The following is a 15357-nucleotide window of genomic DNA, read 5'->3' as shown; positions in this document are numbered from 1 at the left end:
CTATCACTACTTCATTTCTTTCTTTGCTGTTATCTGAAAGATTGTGCTTATATGATCAAGACGCATGTCGGATAAGCTCAAGGGATGGATAACGGATGCCTACCGTAGCATTACAGTGTCGGCCCTCAAGGAAGCAACTGAAGCTGTGATAAAGCGGACTGAGTACTGCGTAGCTGCATAAGCAGACCTATTCGAACACGTCCACTAGGTTGTAGCTGGTGTTCAACGGGGCTTAAGAATTCCTAGATAAAAAGGCCATATTGAAATCTGATGTTCTAGTTTCGAACTTTTTGCATGTGCAGACATCCAGATTGCCGATTCTGCTCATTTAAAAGGGGTATATTTTCTTTCTTTAACGCATCAGTTTGGCCTTTTCTCTGCACATTGGTCGCTGCTCGGTCTGTTTGTTTCACTTTTATTTCTTGCCACGAACCTGCTTTTTAGCACGCGTACACTTCCATAAAAAATAGAACTGTCACTTTAATTTGGCTTTGCTCTGAAGCAAGTTTCTGTCTCGAAATATAGCTGCGCGCGCTCTTTCGATGCGGCACGAGCAGAGCGGGAGTTTTGAAACATGCCATGCCTATTCCATTGTTTCTCGCGTTTTGTGCAGGGTAAGAGAAGCGCTTCGGCAGCGTCATCAAGAAGCTTTTGTTACCAATGTGACCAGGCGGCCTTGAAAGATGGATAAGTGCCGCGTAGAAACGAGAACAAACAATAGCTTCGAAACGCGAAACATGCTGTTGGTGCTCCTTCCATAACCTTACCAAGGCGATGCGCTGTCTCTTCGGGTTTGCAACAGTCAATGCACTTGCTTTCAAGCAGCTTATTAGAGGGCGCTGCTTTATGATGTGCGTGGTATTTCATATTTTGTGAGGTTTTTCGCCAGTCGAAAAAAGTCTATGCAAGTAGTACTTCGCAGTAAACGCCGCAGCTAGGTGACACACAGTGGTGCCTAGAAATGCCCCATGGATACTTTGATTATTAGGACGGTACTTCTTGAGTAAGATAATTATTCGAAATTACCGAAATAAATCTCAGTAACGAAAAATGATGGGTGGCTGGAGTAACGCTATTGCTCTATATTTAAGTCTTAGTGCATGGAGCTCCCTGCATATAATCCACTCAGTAACCGAATTGAGGCCAAGCCCGATTGACTCGGTATCAGAATCAAGAACAGTCATGCGCAGCAGCGCGTATACTCGGACTCAAAGAAAAAAAAAAAAAGACGAGGGAGAGAGAGGCGGCAATTTCGCCGGAAAGGTGAAGCAGTACTATTGATACCCAAGTATACGACAATTACACGAAGGAAGATTACACCACCGAGTGGTGGTGCGAGTGGTGCGAGAGGACTCAGGCTGCGAAACTGAACTGCCTGGTACTATGAGGTCTTGTTAATTCAAATTCTAATATAAGGCCGTGTCACTTCAGCGAGAAATTCTTTGAGGTCACGCGAAGTTTCATCTAGTCGAAGCAGTATATCTTCAAGGGGTGTACGACAGCGCGATTAAAAGACGGGACAAAATAAGACACATAGGGACACAGGTAGCACTGCGTGTGTCTTCTTTCGTCCCGTCTTTGCATCGCGCCACCTTGCACCCCTTGCAGATGCATTACGAACAAGCCCAGATTGCAACCATCCTGAATATATATATATATATATATATATATATATATATATATATATATATATATATATATTCTGGGCTTTCATCCGCTCTATCCTGCAACAGGAACTGCACGCACAAGTTTCCTCAATTCCTACTGAGCTGCTTGGGATGCGTACTGCTGGCGGCCTAAGTCACTTCGAGAGGGAAGAAATACCTGCCGTGACGTGCCCGCACGTGCCAAGTCCACACCCCTACGCTTAGCTGGCCTCCGTATGCCACATTCCGAGCATGCAGCCACCACAGCAGGCACCTGTGATGCATGGTTCACTGAATTCTCTCACTACAATACCACCGCCGCTTCAGTCTTACAATGCCTGTAGCCCGCCTCGACCTGTTTGCTAATATTGCGGCATCCCCGGCCACATTTCACGGTTTCGCCGACGCCGTCAACAAGATGAACGGCGTGGTTAGGCCGGATCTGAAAGGGTTGAATTTGCTGGCCCTGTACCACTACGTCGCCACTCCTGCTCCAATTATCAACGACGTTCCCCATATCCTCAATCATACAACAGTGCCCGCTCACTATGTTTCCCGCGTTGCTGCTTTCCGTCACCGATGCAGTGATCCTCTTCCCCCCTTCGATCGGCTACTTGGACCTCCGTTCACCGACTGGAAAACTAAATAGCGCTACTTCAGGTGGGAAAGCGGCATCTCTCGGACATGAAACTCCTCCGTAGCGCCCATTAAATGCACTTTTCGTGTGCGTTGAAGGTGTGCGGAGCGAATTCTTGGTTGATACAGGTGCACTACTTTCCGTTATTGTGTTATTATTATTGTGACTTGTGTTCCCCCTTGCAAAAGTTGAGACACCATATAATAGCTCCCCCCCCCCCCCCCTTCGTAATGCTAATGCAGTTCTCATTCAGCCCTCCGGTGTTTGCATTGCGTGTGTTTTCATCGATGGCATCCTTCGCCACATTGTTTGTCGTCCTGTCTTCCCGTGTCCAGGAAATGATTTTGGTATGGAGCTTGCTGTCCTCAGCGTTAGCTTTAATTTTTTGCCATCCAGGAATTATCCATATGACGGGCACGATATCTTGTTTCGATGTCGACGCTCACGTACAGCCTACGTGCCGTCACGTCTACCCAGTGTTCCATTCCCCTGCGTAATGAGCCTATTATACCAGTGACTTCCGGCACCAAGGCTTATGATGATGTGTTCCCTGCACCAAGCGATGACTGCATATCTGGTGGGCTTAGCGTTGCTCCTGCCCTTGTGCGGTTTCACGACGGTAAAGCGTTCATCGCTGTTCTTCACCCCACTTGTTCCCCAGTGGTGCTCTCCAGGGGCACCCCATGACATGCTTTACTGAAGTCGAACTTCTTTCACCGGTACCTCTTTACGCCTAATCACCGCCTTTGTGTAGCATAACTGATGCTCGTACTGCGACTGCTAATTTTAACAACCACGATAAATCCAGAACTGACTGCACTACAGAAAGACGACGTTTTGGTTCTACTGCGAAAACACAGCGCATTGTTTGACGTTCACTCCAAGCTTCTGGCGCGCACTTTCGTTGCAGCGCATCATGTCGAAACCAAAGAAAGTTCGATTATACACCGCAACCCATATAACGTGTCTTCTGCTGAGCGCAATATAAATGCGCGGCACGGTGATGACATCCTCAATAGAGCGATCATTTGGTCATCGTCCAGTTCTTGGTCGCCTCATGTTGTGTTTTTGTGGAGCACGGATGTGTACAATTTTGCGTCGATTATAGAGCACTTAATATAACATATCACGCGCAACGACGTATATCCATTGCATAAAATCGACGATCACATTGACTTCCTCCAGGGCGCTGTATATTTCTCAGGTCTAGACGTCCGATATACGTACTGACAAATATATATGCAGGAGGCGGACAAAGACACGAGAGCTTTTGCAACATCTGACGGATCTTCGACTTCAACGTAATGGCCTTCGGTTTATAAAATGCTCCTGCAAAATTTGAAGGAATGACAATTTTACGTAGCCTTAAGTGGAAGACCTGTCTGGGTTATTTATATGACATTGTGTTTTTCTACCACTTTTCGTCAACACCTTGAGCGTCTGGACAAAATCTTGACATGCATCTCTAACGCTGGACTCCAGCTCAACACAAAATTATGCCACTTTCAAAGAAAGAACAAGAAAGTGTTGGGCCACCTTATCAGTGAAAATGGCGTTTGACCAGATCCTGACAACGTTGCTGCCATGATTCGGTTCCCTCGCCGCGAAACTAAAAACAATTAAACAAAAATAATTAAGGAGTATCTTTGGCTTAGCACCTTACTTACGCTGCTTGCTCAGTCGTATTCCTGCCATGGCGTCGCCACTGGACAAGTTGCTTATGTCATGCGCTGCTTTCACATCGACAGACAGCTACAAACTTTCTTTCCAAGCCCTCAAGCAATCTTTAACATCCGACCTTGTCCTCTATCTCCTTGACAAGAACGGACCAGCTTGTTTGCACACCGACGCTAGTGGGCTTGGGATCGACGCTGTCCTTCTACAGCGTCAATCCACTACACGAGAGAGAGTTGTTGCTTATGCCAGTCGCGCACTAACGACTGCCGAACAGTATACGATAACACAGCATAAATGCATCGCAATACTCCGGGCCATAGAACAAATTTGGTCATATTTTTATGGACGCCACTTTAGTAGTGTCAGAACCGACCATCACGCCGGTTCTGGTTGCTGTCACAGAAAAATTTGTCTGGATGCCAATGTCCCTGGCTGGTCCCATTGCAAGAGTACAATTATGATGTTCTGTGTAAGTTTCGGAAGATCAGGATGGAGACGCCATGTCTCGCCCCCTCTGGCACTAATATCCTCTGACACGTCTCCCTATTGCTCGCCACTTGATATTGAGACTATGACTCCACATATGCTATCACCGTAAACGGTTAATTCCACGCTATCTTCCGATGGCGGCGCGCAGTTCGCCTCGGGTCAGCGTTGCGATCCACACAGCCACCGCATTATACACTGCCTGTGCGGAACTCCTCCTGCACTGAATGCCAGATTACGTCGACAACTGTGACTATATAAACTCGAGAACGGTGTGCAGCACCGCTACATTTGCTTCACCGACACACACTGCTGCATATCTTTCTACCACGTTCGCTGGGCTCACAAGTTCTTGAAGTCTTTCACGACGACCTATCTCGTGGCCACTTAGGTTTCCACAAAAAATAAACCGGATTAGGAGCCGTTTCTATTCGCGTGGCATGTCTACCTTTCGGACCAAGCGCGTCACCGCTTGCGCCCGATGTAAACGGCGGAAACGAACGACTTCGCCTCCTGTTGGCCTTTTAGAGCCCATCCCATGTCCTGAGAGACATTTTGCCATCGTGGAGATAGACTTAATCGGGCGTCTGCCCATAGCACCAGCAGGTCATCGATGGCTCATCAAAGCTGTCGACCATCTCACATGGTACGCAGGCACTGCTGTAGCTCAGGCCTCAGTCAATGCCACATTCTTTCTGGAAGTCATTGTACTGCGTCATAGTGCACCTCGTGTTTTTTTGAGTGATTGCGGCAAGATTTTCATGCCAACTATTCTGAAAGAAGTACTCAGAGCACATGGCATAGATCATAAGACGACATACGCGTACCAACCTCAAACAAATGGCTTAAGAGAGCGATTTTATCGCAGACTAACGAATATGATATCAAGTTATATCACGCCAAGGTACAACAGGGACAATATTTGGCCTGCTGTGACGTTTGCTCACAGAACTGCAATTTATTTACCGCGTTTACGGTTATTAGCCGACATTCACCATCAACCCTGCTTTCTTAAATGCGCCATCTGACAGCAGACACAGTAGGTCCTAGCAGTTCGTCTGGAAGCGTCATAAATGTCGCCAGCGTGCTCGCTTTAACTCAGAAATCAGTCAGCTAGATCGCATTCAACGTTACATCTCTCGTAGAGACACCTCCTATTGTCCTGGAGAGGAAGTGCACCTTTGGACGCCCGTTCATACACCCGGATTCTGTGAGAGGTTTGAATCATGCTTCCTTGGGCCCTACATTATTGCTGAACAAACATCTGCATGAACTATCGTGTTTCTTCCGTTGAGGTTTCTTCGGACCGTCGTTACCGTCCTTCGGACATCGTTCACATTTCGCACTTCAAGTGGACCGTTCGCCATTTCCTTCCGGGCTAATTCGCGGCCTGAATGGCGGCTTGCGCTCGTAGGGCAATTAGTGTGAGCATTATTCCTTCGCTTCAGCTTCTCGTCTCTCCATGCTCATCATCACCGTTTGAGCATGCGTCGTGAGGCTCTCGCATGAGAGAATAAATAAGAGTCTTGTGGCGTAAACTTTGTCTCAAAGTGTAAGGAGCTAAACATCGTAATAAATGCATTGTAAATGTTATTTGGATCATTTTTGTTGCGCACAGCATTGCAGTCGACATTGGTAAGTGTTGCCCAAAAGTAATTCAAAGTGTCTTTAATAATGCGCCGAAGCTCTAGTGTAGAATATTTGTAATGTTTCTGAGAGTTTACAGACTCAAAAATAAAGTATATTGGAAGGTGGTCACTTATGTAGATAATAATTGCTCATGATATAAGACAATCTGCTTGGGAGCTGGTAAGAAAGACATTGATCGCCGTCGCTGCCTATATTCACGTGGTTCCATGCATGTATGAAATTAAACATTGCAATATGGGCCCAATCTCTAGTTTGTTAGTATATGAAAGACAATCAATCTTGATGTCACCACCTAAAACAAAATTCAGGATGTTTTCTGTGTTCCATTGCAGATATTCGACAAGCAAGGAAGCAAAATTGGAAAAGTAGCGTTTATCAGGTCGATAGGTAAAAGCTGTTTCCACAACTTTCTAAGAAATGTATTTCGAGGTCAATATGAGTTACAGTGAAATCAGTGCGAAGGCGGCATGTAAGAGCGTTTTGAATCGCTATCTTCACACCCCCGCTTTGTATATCAGGGGGATTTCGCACATTCGTATTTTAGGTTGCCAACTGTAATGCTTCCAAACTATTTTGTTAACAGGTTTCACTGACCATAATGTTGCTAAAACGTAAGTCAAGTGTGAAAAAAATGGTGCCGCCGCCGAAGCTATCATTTTCCTGTGTTAACGATCTTTGAAAACAGCGTTTAATAAAGTGATTCGAGATACATCGCGCCAACAGTCGGAGTGCACGCATCAACAAGCACGCCGCAGCGTTCCACACAAACTGCTGTGGATGATAGGTTTGGCAGCGCCACCTAACGAGAAAAATCCATATTTATTGAGTTATTTTGCACGCTTTTTGCCTCCTCCAACCATCGTGTCTTTTAAAGGGGCTGACGAGCAACTTTTAAGAAGCCGGTTTTTTATGGCGCCACAAAAAGCTCGCCCTCGGTAGTATATACGCCTCCAGCAGTTGCTTCTAAACGCACGTGGATAGTTCGCGAGAACAGTTTCTCGATTTCAGCAGCCTCTAAGATTCCACCTCCGACAACGCTGAGAAGTGGGATCGATGCAGATAGACCACCTCGGAAATTGTGAAAGCCGACCAGCGTTCTGCTTACCAGGAGTGAGGGCAACTGCGGTGAGCTACCTATTTCTGACCATTTCAACAAATTGAAAAAAATGAGAGCCTGGTGCCATAAGCTTGCAATGTTCTACAGGCATTTCTGATAGGTTTATAGCGGTTTTTTTTTTTCAAGTAAATGCGTACGACATGGCTAGCTGGCACCCATCATAGTAATCTGTCGATAGTCGAGCCAAACTAATTCATCAAAAGCGAAGGCGAAGGCAACGCTGCTTTTCTACCCACTACAAAGAAAATGGCTAACTGCACTTTGTGAGTTAGAAAAAGCTTTTAATAGAAAAAAGTGCACTGCAGTTCAGCGCTAATATAAAGACAAGAAACTTCGTATGCTAGTCAGTCACACGATAGGTCACTTATGCATTTTCATTTTCTTTTGCTCTCGTGAAGCGCCAAAGGTTATTTATCGCAACCGTTAGTGAATCACGAAACATATAATTTCACGTTTAATGAGAAAAACAGGGTTCGTTCTAGCCAATACAATAGGGCACCTTTCCTAGGGCGAGGTCATATCAGTTCATGTACTGTCCCCATAAAGGGCGCCTAGCTCTCCAGATCTGGCCATTTTGAGCTGACAAGCGCCGCGCATCGAGTGGGCGCTAATGATCGTTTCTGCCAAGTATTACATACATACGCGCCACGAAAAGAGCTTAACTTTGAAACAAAACGCCGTTTGTCTTACTCTTCGGGGGCGCCGCGCTCCCAGCTTAAGATTCGACGTCAATCACACAAGTGCGCCTACTTATATGGTAGCACTGTGACGTCACTCACATTGGCACGCGAGGTCTAGAATTGTTCAAGGCCACATAAGTAAAATGTTAATTTCTTCCCTCAACAATCGAATTACTGCTTGTAGAAGTATTAAAACGTAAAAGCATACAAATCATTTGCTGCGTCTTTTTGTTTTTCTTGCCGTCGCTGAAGATGTGCTTCCGTTTCGTCTGTATATTCCCTCGTCATGCAGTCGCACGCGCCGAGAATGGAACTATAATTTTCTGTCATGTTCTAGCGCTCAGATCTTGCTGTTTAATATTCTCACGTCGGCATCAACGTTCATGATTGTCGCACTGACTTATACCGTTAACCGGGTGTTCTCGTGCAGCGCACGCAGAATCCTCCACTGCGCAAAACTAAAACACAGCAGCTCGCGCGCGGGTCCATCAATGCAAGGGCTCTACTAGGCAAAAACGAGAAAAAAGTGAGAAAAAATTTTACCGACGATTACGATACTCCCTAATGCGAATGATGAGCGCAGCCATTTAGGTGTTCTGGATACGCGATATAATTGCAAAGACTTTTATTCTGAACGACAGGTTTCTCTCAGCGGCGGCGCTGAGCCTCTGATCGGGCCGCTCGTTTAGCATGTCGTTTAGCAGTCACGGCACACGAAGCATTTCCACCGGTTGCGCCGCTCATTGTTCAGGAAGAAAGCCTGAACAGTGTCGCACCGAGCTTATTCTTTGTCAGTGGCGGCAGTGCAGGTAAAAGTAGCGCAAGCGCATTGGGTTCGAATCTCACGCCAGCGCCTTGTTTTTATATATGGCATCGATGGTCGCGCTCGCCGCATGCCTGGTCGCCACCGTCTTACATGTCTCGTACGGCACTCCACTTTCCCTTTAACCCTGACGCTGTACTCTCCTCCTGTTCTTCCTTCCATATTTACGCTGCAACGTCTTCGCTCTTGCCATGTTTCAACTCCCGCTACGCTCGAAGTTCGGTTTTTCATCCTTCCCCGTGCTCGTTCGCTCGGTTATGCCAAGGCACGATGAGGAACGCCGGCGCTTCACACAGAAATGTGCGCCTAATGGCCGAAGCGTTGGGACGAGTCGGCACGCTATGGCATGCGCCAATGCGTCTTACGCGCCAAAAACGGCAGTCCCGAACAGGGCAAAGCGTGGCGACGCGTCTCCAGCGTGCACCAAGCAGAGACTGTGACGCGTCGCAAGCATACATCAGTCAGAGGTTGCGAGGCATCTCGCTGCTATGCCTATGATGGCCGCTGAGGCGAATACGCCGACACGTTCGATCGCCCGACTTCTTTTGACGCACTCAGCGCACTACAGCGTCGCTGAAGGACAGTGTTATGATACTTGGCCGACAACGACATGACAGAGGACCGTCGGTTGTGGCAGAGCGACGGGGATCTGAGCCGAGTTCGAACGACGGCGACAAATTCATCCTGCCGGCTGGGTTCCGCCGGTGTCAATGCGATCGTCTGCTGAAAACTTCAACCGAATGACCGTTGCCGCAGCGTTTGCGCTTGGTGCATGTATATTTTGTTGTGCTCGAAACGAATGACAACACGCTTCCGAACTCCGACCTATCGGGATTGGAGATGGAAGGGAAGAATTTCACTATCCGACACCAGACGGGGCAAGTGGAGAGAATGTCTATGCTGGTGGTCACACTCGCCTTTTTAAATCTCTCTAATAGTGGACTATATTGAAACATGCTTGCAGTAGAACACTTCTGAGAGTGCACGTAACAAAATATAAGTGAAAGATTATACACCCTCAGTCACTCACATATAAAAATGATTTCTTAGCGTGGTTGTGTGGGAAGCAGTGGCAAAAAGGCAATTAAACGCAAGACAATGTGCCTAAACGTACACGGACCACTAAACTGCACAACTCTCAGCACCATATTTCAGCACTATTTTCTACATTATGGTGATGGAGAAGGAAGATTAAGCAGAAGAGAGTGGACATGCCCGGCATCGGTTCCAGTTTTCTGAATCATTCTGCAGGCAATTTTGACTGGACAACACATTCAAGCACATCATCGAATTCACGAACTTAACCCGTAACCGTGGGTGCTATGTGTACTGTGCATTCGCGCTGCATACCCATGCCAGGCAAGGTGGGTGCAAAGAGCAAAGTGTGCGGACATCTGGCGAGCGCGGGCTGCCCACCTTTGTTGCTGCCATAGAGTTTCGTAGAAAAATTACTAGATGAAACTCTCGCGCCAGTGTCTGCGGGAGCTGCGATAGGGGCGGTACAGGCAGCATGGGGTTTATGGAAAGTACATGGGTTTGCCTAAACCTCGCCCTTCTCGCTTCAAACGGCTTCGTGACTATGTAAGCTCGACATTTTAAACAAAGTAGTGCCTAATAATAGTTAACTAAACAATATTAATATTGCCCAACGACAGGATTAAGAGACCGAAACTCTAGGACAGAAGCCCGATATGGAAACCATTACGTTACGGACGCATGTAGCGATAAGCGATATAATATGCCCTTATGAATTCTTCGCGTGCAAGCTAATTGCTTGAGACACTTCGCGCGAATTGAATTAAAGAAATTATAAATTAATGACAATGGAAGTTGATAAAAAAAATGGCAGTGGCTTAGCTCGGCTATGCCAGGATATACGTAGCGAAAGGGATGACATAACGTGGTTAGCCTTGGTTAACCTTGATTGCAGGTCCAGGTTAGTCTGGTTGTCTAGCAATGTTGCGGCGTTTAGCCAGTCGTTCGGCGCGCTGTTCGTCAGTTTCCTGAAAGATTTGTTTCCTATTAATCTCGTTCCGACATCGATTCCCGGCCTCCTCCTGCTTATCAGAATTCTTGCCGTCCATACTGCCGCCTAAACTGTGGTTGCGGCACACGCGATCTCTCCTTTTTAATCCTGTGACATGTTATCACGCATGCGATGCTGCTGGTCAAGCGAGCGGAGGCGAACGCAACGTTAGAAGTCATGTGGCTCCTCGGAGCACGGCTACGGCGAAATCGCAAGTTCGCGGCGAGTAAAGCTTTCGCTTTAAAGTAACTTGCCGCAGGTGGGGAACCATCCCACGTCTTCGCATTACGCGTGCGATGTTCTAACCAACTGAGCTACTGCAGCGCCGTTTCCCCGTCCACTTTCTTGGGTATTTCTGTGTTACTACTAGAACTAATCTTGAGAGCGTTAGCCAGCGCCTCCACTAACAAACATTGGCGGGGGATGTGGAACATCTCTTCTGCCGCAGGAGTCACGGATAAAGGATCTTTCTTGTATGTTGGCTTCTCATGATGCGATTAATAAAAATCAAACCCCTCGGTAAGCCCCCTTTCTTCTCCTTCTTGCATAACGCGGGTCTCGAGTCCGGCAACATTGATGCCTTCGGGTAGCATGTGCGGGTTTATCGGCCAGTTCGCGGGAGATCACGTACTCGTGACGCCAGTGGCAGAATGGATATTCCACATCCGCCGCCAAGGATTATGAGTGGCGGCGCTGCATAACACTCCCAAAATTAGTTCAAGTAGTAACACGTAAATACCCAACAAAGTGGATGAGTTAAGGGGGCCGCAGTAAATCAAGTGAATAGAGCATCGCACGCGTAGTGGGAAGATGTGGGATCGTTTCCCACTTGCGGCAAGTTCTTTTTTCATCCGCTTCCATTGCCAAAAATTTATAATTTGATGAATTCAATTAGTAAGTGCACGTAATATCCCCTATGCTGTCCTCAGTGTCCGTCCTTGTTGGCTTCTCATGAAACAATTAAGGAAAAATGGGCCCATCGGTTAACGACCTTTCTTCTTGTTCCGCTGGGAACCTAGCACACAATAAATGGCCGAAGAGCTGTAGCGACTGAAGTGATGCCTGAGGCTATGTGTTGACCACGTACAAGAAGACTCATTACAGTCTCAAGGACAGAATTGTATTTTTTTCTTGTCAGACTGCGCAGAGTACGCTTGCAACATACCAGTACAAAGTATAACCTCGACTGCACAAGTCGTTTCCAACACTGCCGAAATTACGAGGCGTACGCAGGCAAATTCCCTGCGCAGCGGAATACAGTTCCGCGTGTAACTGGGTGGGTAATGGCGGGACGACCAAGTCTTGTTTTTGACTGGCACGTGATACTTCACAGTCATATTTTACATGTTAGCACTACTGCGCATGCGCGTCTTATACCGTGAATCTCGGCAGCCACTGGGCAGAAGACGCGGCACGGTTGAACACATCTCGGGTTGCATTTGGCCTTCATATTGGCTAACGAGCATTGCTGTTTGACAGTTCTGCGAGAAACTTGCATAATGGAGTATAGTTCGTCGCCGCCAAACAATGAGCCGTACTGATAACAAGTATTTGACTAAAACGTTGGTAGCAGTAATATATACATGAATAAATACCAGCGGAGTAAAAACACACGTGCAGTATGGGACGCTGTCATATGAAAGAAAACGTAAATGTTTGATAATCTAATCAAAATAAAAGAAAAAGAGAAAGCAGCATTATATGAAGATTGATAAATCGTACTGAGAGATTGCATGGCATTTGAACAGAGCAACAAAGTAAATATCGAATTACCTCAGCAGTCCTTTCCTGTGACGCAAGAAGTACTACAAGACAGGGTAAACACTCAAGGTACTATACTGAAGCTTAAAGTAGAGGCCATGAGAGATAGAATAATTGCTTTACTGATGGCAAAACAGAGCCGAATGAAACACAGAAATTTTGGCTCACGTTTGTTGTCGCCGACATGATATTAATTCTGCATGGAAGAGTAACGCAGGAAATTAAAGACCCTAGGTGAGAGAGGGCTGTGGAAAGATAAAAAGTTACGCGTAAATTTTCCAGACACCTGGACTTGCACTATTTCCGTGTACCGAGATGTAAAAATTAACTTCTCCGGTCGTCGTAACGTGTCTAAAGCATTTGTTAGAGCTTGTGAAACAATTTATAGCCCCTAAAATAGGCACATAAGCCTAATGCACTACGCTGCCTAAAAAATCACGGTAGTCAAAGTGTTCCTTCGAGTTTCTTGTGCTTTACCAAGATTGATACACGCTTTCGGCCTGAAGGTCGAACGAGCTTGAACAATTGGATACTCAGGCTCGATGGGCATCGCGTCTCGGATGGACATCCAGGCTTTGCATCAGGGATACTGAGCTTCACTGCGGCGGCCTGTACACAGCCATGTCATTAAATAAACGTCACTCACCCGAACAGCTCAGCAACGGGTAGCGTAGCACTGCAGCTGCTGGTCGAGGTGTGCGCCGGTCCGCCGCCATCTGCATTCGGTGCGAGCTGCCGGTCCCGTTCAACGCGAGCACGTTACGTCGCGAGCTAGTTTGATGATGACAGCAATGGCGAAGATTCTTGGACATGGCACGTACCCACCACCTTGCAGAATGAACCAGCAATCGGAGTTGGGAATGCGCAGGTAAGTACAGGAACAAAACTGAAAGGCAGACAGAACAGGCAGATTCAACACAAGCAGCTGTAGTAATGTGCACGAGCATCTAGCAGTTAGTTTCTGCACTACCTGGATAAAGGCCGTGTATGACAGAACCTTTTTAGATTGGCATGCTAGCTGTCGTGTGTGCAATGTTGATAAGCGCGTGGCATTCCTTAGCTTCTCAGCTTAATTTTTTTTTCCATTTTTTTGATGTATAGGTACTCACAAAATTGGTGTTATCAGCTGATTACCAAATTATTTGTCCTAAATGTTCGCCCTTAACCCTTGTCGTATGTTGCTGGGTGTTCGTTTCATTCCATACAGTGTGGCCAATCCCCTCCGAGGGTACGTGCCATGTTTTGAGGCAACAACAACAATAACCGATAGCAGCTCAGGAAGCAAGCACGGGGGCTCCCGGCGGGCTTGGCAATTTCTATGCTATGGCAAATACCCACAGAGAGGTATGGGCCAAGAACCGCGAGCCAAAAGTAAAACGAGAATAAATATCAGGCAATATAGCTGTTCCGGAATGCAAAGGCAATATTTATAATACAGGAACGATTGAAAATGAATAAACAAAAATTTGGTGGAGAAACTTAAGACCACTTATGCGTGATAATGCGAAAGCGTTATAGCCGCTTTGCTGAAATGTTTTTCCTTGATATTTTCCACATGCATTAAAGATCCTTCGGCTGACACGGTCTGTGTGAGAATCGAGTCCGGCCCTCCGTGGTGCGGCTTGAGAATGCTTCCCCGACGCCATGGGTGCTCCACGGTTCTGGTTTACTAAAGGTGTGCCTAGTGCAAGTGACGCTCATGATGTGGTATCAAGAGCCCATCGCAGTAGTAAAAAATTGGAGGACGCTTAAGCTTCGACTTCAAAAGTGGAACGCGATAGCGTTATCGCAACCCGTTCGCTTAATAAACGCAAGGGTATTGGGCATCCTCGCACTGGTCCCCACACGGCCCCAATGCGCTCAAACGATACAAAGGGGAGAAGCGGGCGAGTGACGTGCCACCTCTCGGGGCAGCGCCGTATATTGCGAGGAGGGGGCCTTCAGTGTTTGCCGCAAGATGGCCCTGCGTGTGCGCCAAGCGCAGAAGAAATGTAGTGGTAAGGTACTTTGCTACTCGTTTAACTGCAACTTTTGTAATTTTCATGCTCATAATTACCGATATACACCACAGTTTAAAATTTCTACGGCACGTTTCTAAGGCAACACGGCATTCACTAGAGGCGCTTTTGACCCGCCTTGAACCATCGAACTCATGGCAGAGTGGTAGCGTCTCCGTCTGACAGTCAGGAGACCCTGGTTTGATTGCCACCCAGCCCATCTTGCAAGTTTGTTTTTATTTACGAATTGCCTTCCAGGATTTTTCGCTCATGGCCAAAGCCGCCGACGCCGACGAAGCCAGCTTTTCTGCGACACGAGCTCCTTAACGCTGTCGCGTTCAAACACCGATGAAATCCGAAGAGCAAGTGACGCGCGGGAGGCCACGCGCTCGTTTTACGCCCTCACGACGTGGCGCCGCCTCTTCGCCATTGGCGGCCGCGTCACGTACCCATTGCACGCACTAGGCCACACCTTAGTCAATCAGATGGTTGCTACCGGAGGCGTGCAATGACGTATGCATTAGGCACGCATTTAATCTGCCAGAACCGTGGAGCAGCCGCGGCGTCCGGGAAGCGTTTCGTCTAGCACCACGGAGGCCCGGACTCGATGCCTACCCAGACCGAAATGCGAGAAACTTTATTTTGAAAGCGAATAATTTGCTTTGTTCCCAGGAACATTTCTGACAAAGTTGATGTCAATTGGAACATTTCCTGGCGTAGTTTCCTCTTTGCACCGTCAGCAATATTTTATAACATCAATCGGTCACGCCGCGTCATGACGCTGGATTTTCGCGTATTGGGGCCTATAATGCTTTCGCTTTAACGCAACTCGGAACTACGTCCAGAATGTGCTAGAG

General features: G+C 47.1%; 1 long non-coding RNA gene across 1 annotated transcript in view; it reads right to left on the bottom strand.

The window, feature by feature from the left end:
• The window catches only part of LOC129383631 (uncharacterized), a 44520-nt gene extending 30701 nt beyond the window's left edge, over window positions 1–13819 (bottom strand). Inside the window, exon 1 of the long non-coding RNA XR_011896217.1 lies at window positions 13150–13819. This is a non-coding gene — a long non-coding RNA (uncharacterized lncRNA). The remainder of the gene's footprint in view (window positions 1–13149) is intronic.
• Between the last annotated feature and the right edge of the window lie 1538 nt (window positions 13820–15357).

Source organism: Dermacentor andersoni, chromosome 8, assembly GCF_023375885.2.
Source record: "Dermacentor andersoni chromosome 8, qqDerAnde1_hic_scaffold, whole genome shotgun sequence".
Classification (NCBI taxonomy): Eukaryota; Metazoa; Arthropoda; class Arachnida; order Ixodida; family Ixodidae; genus Dermacentor; species Dermacentor andersoni.
Note: the sequence above shows the minus strand (reverse complement) of the source record. Positions and strands in the feature narration are given on the sequence as shown.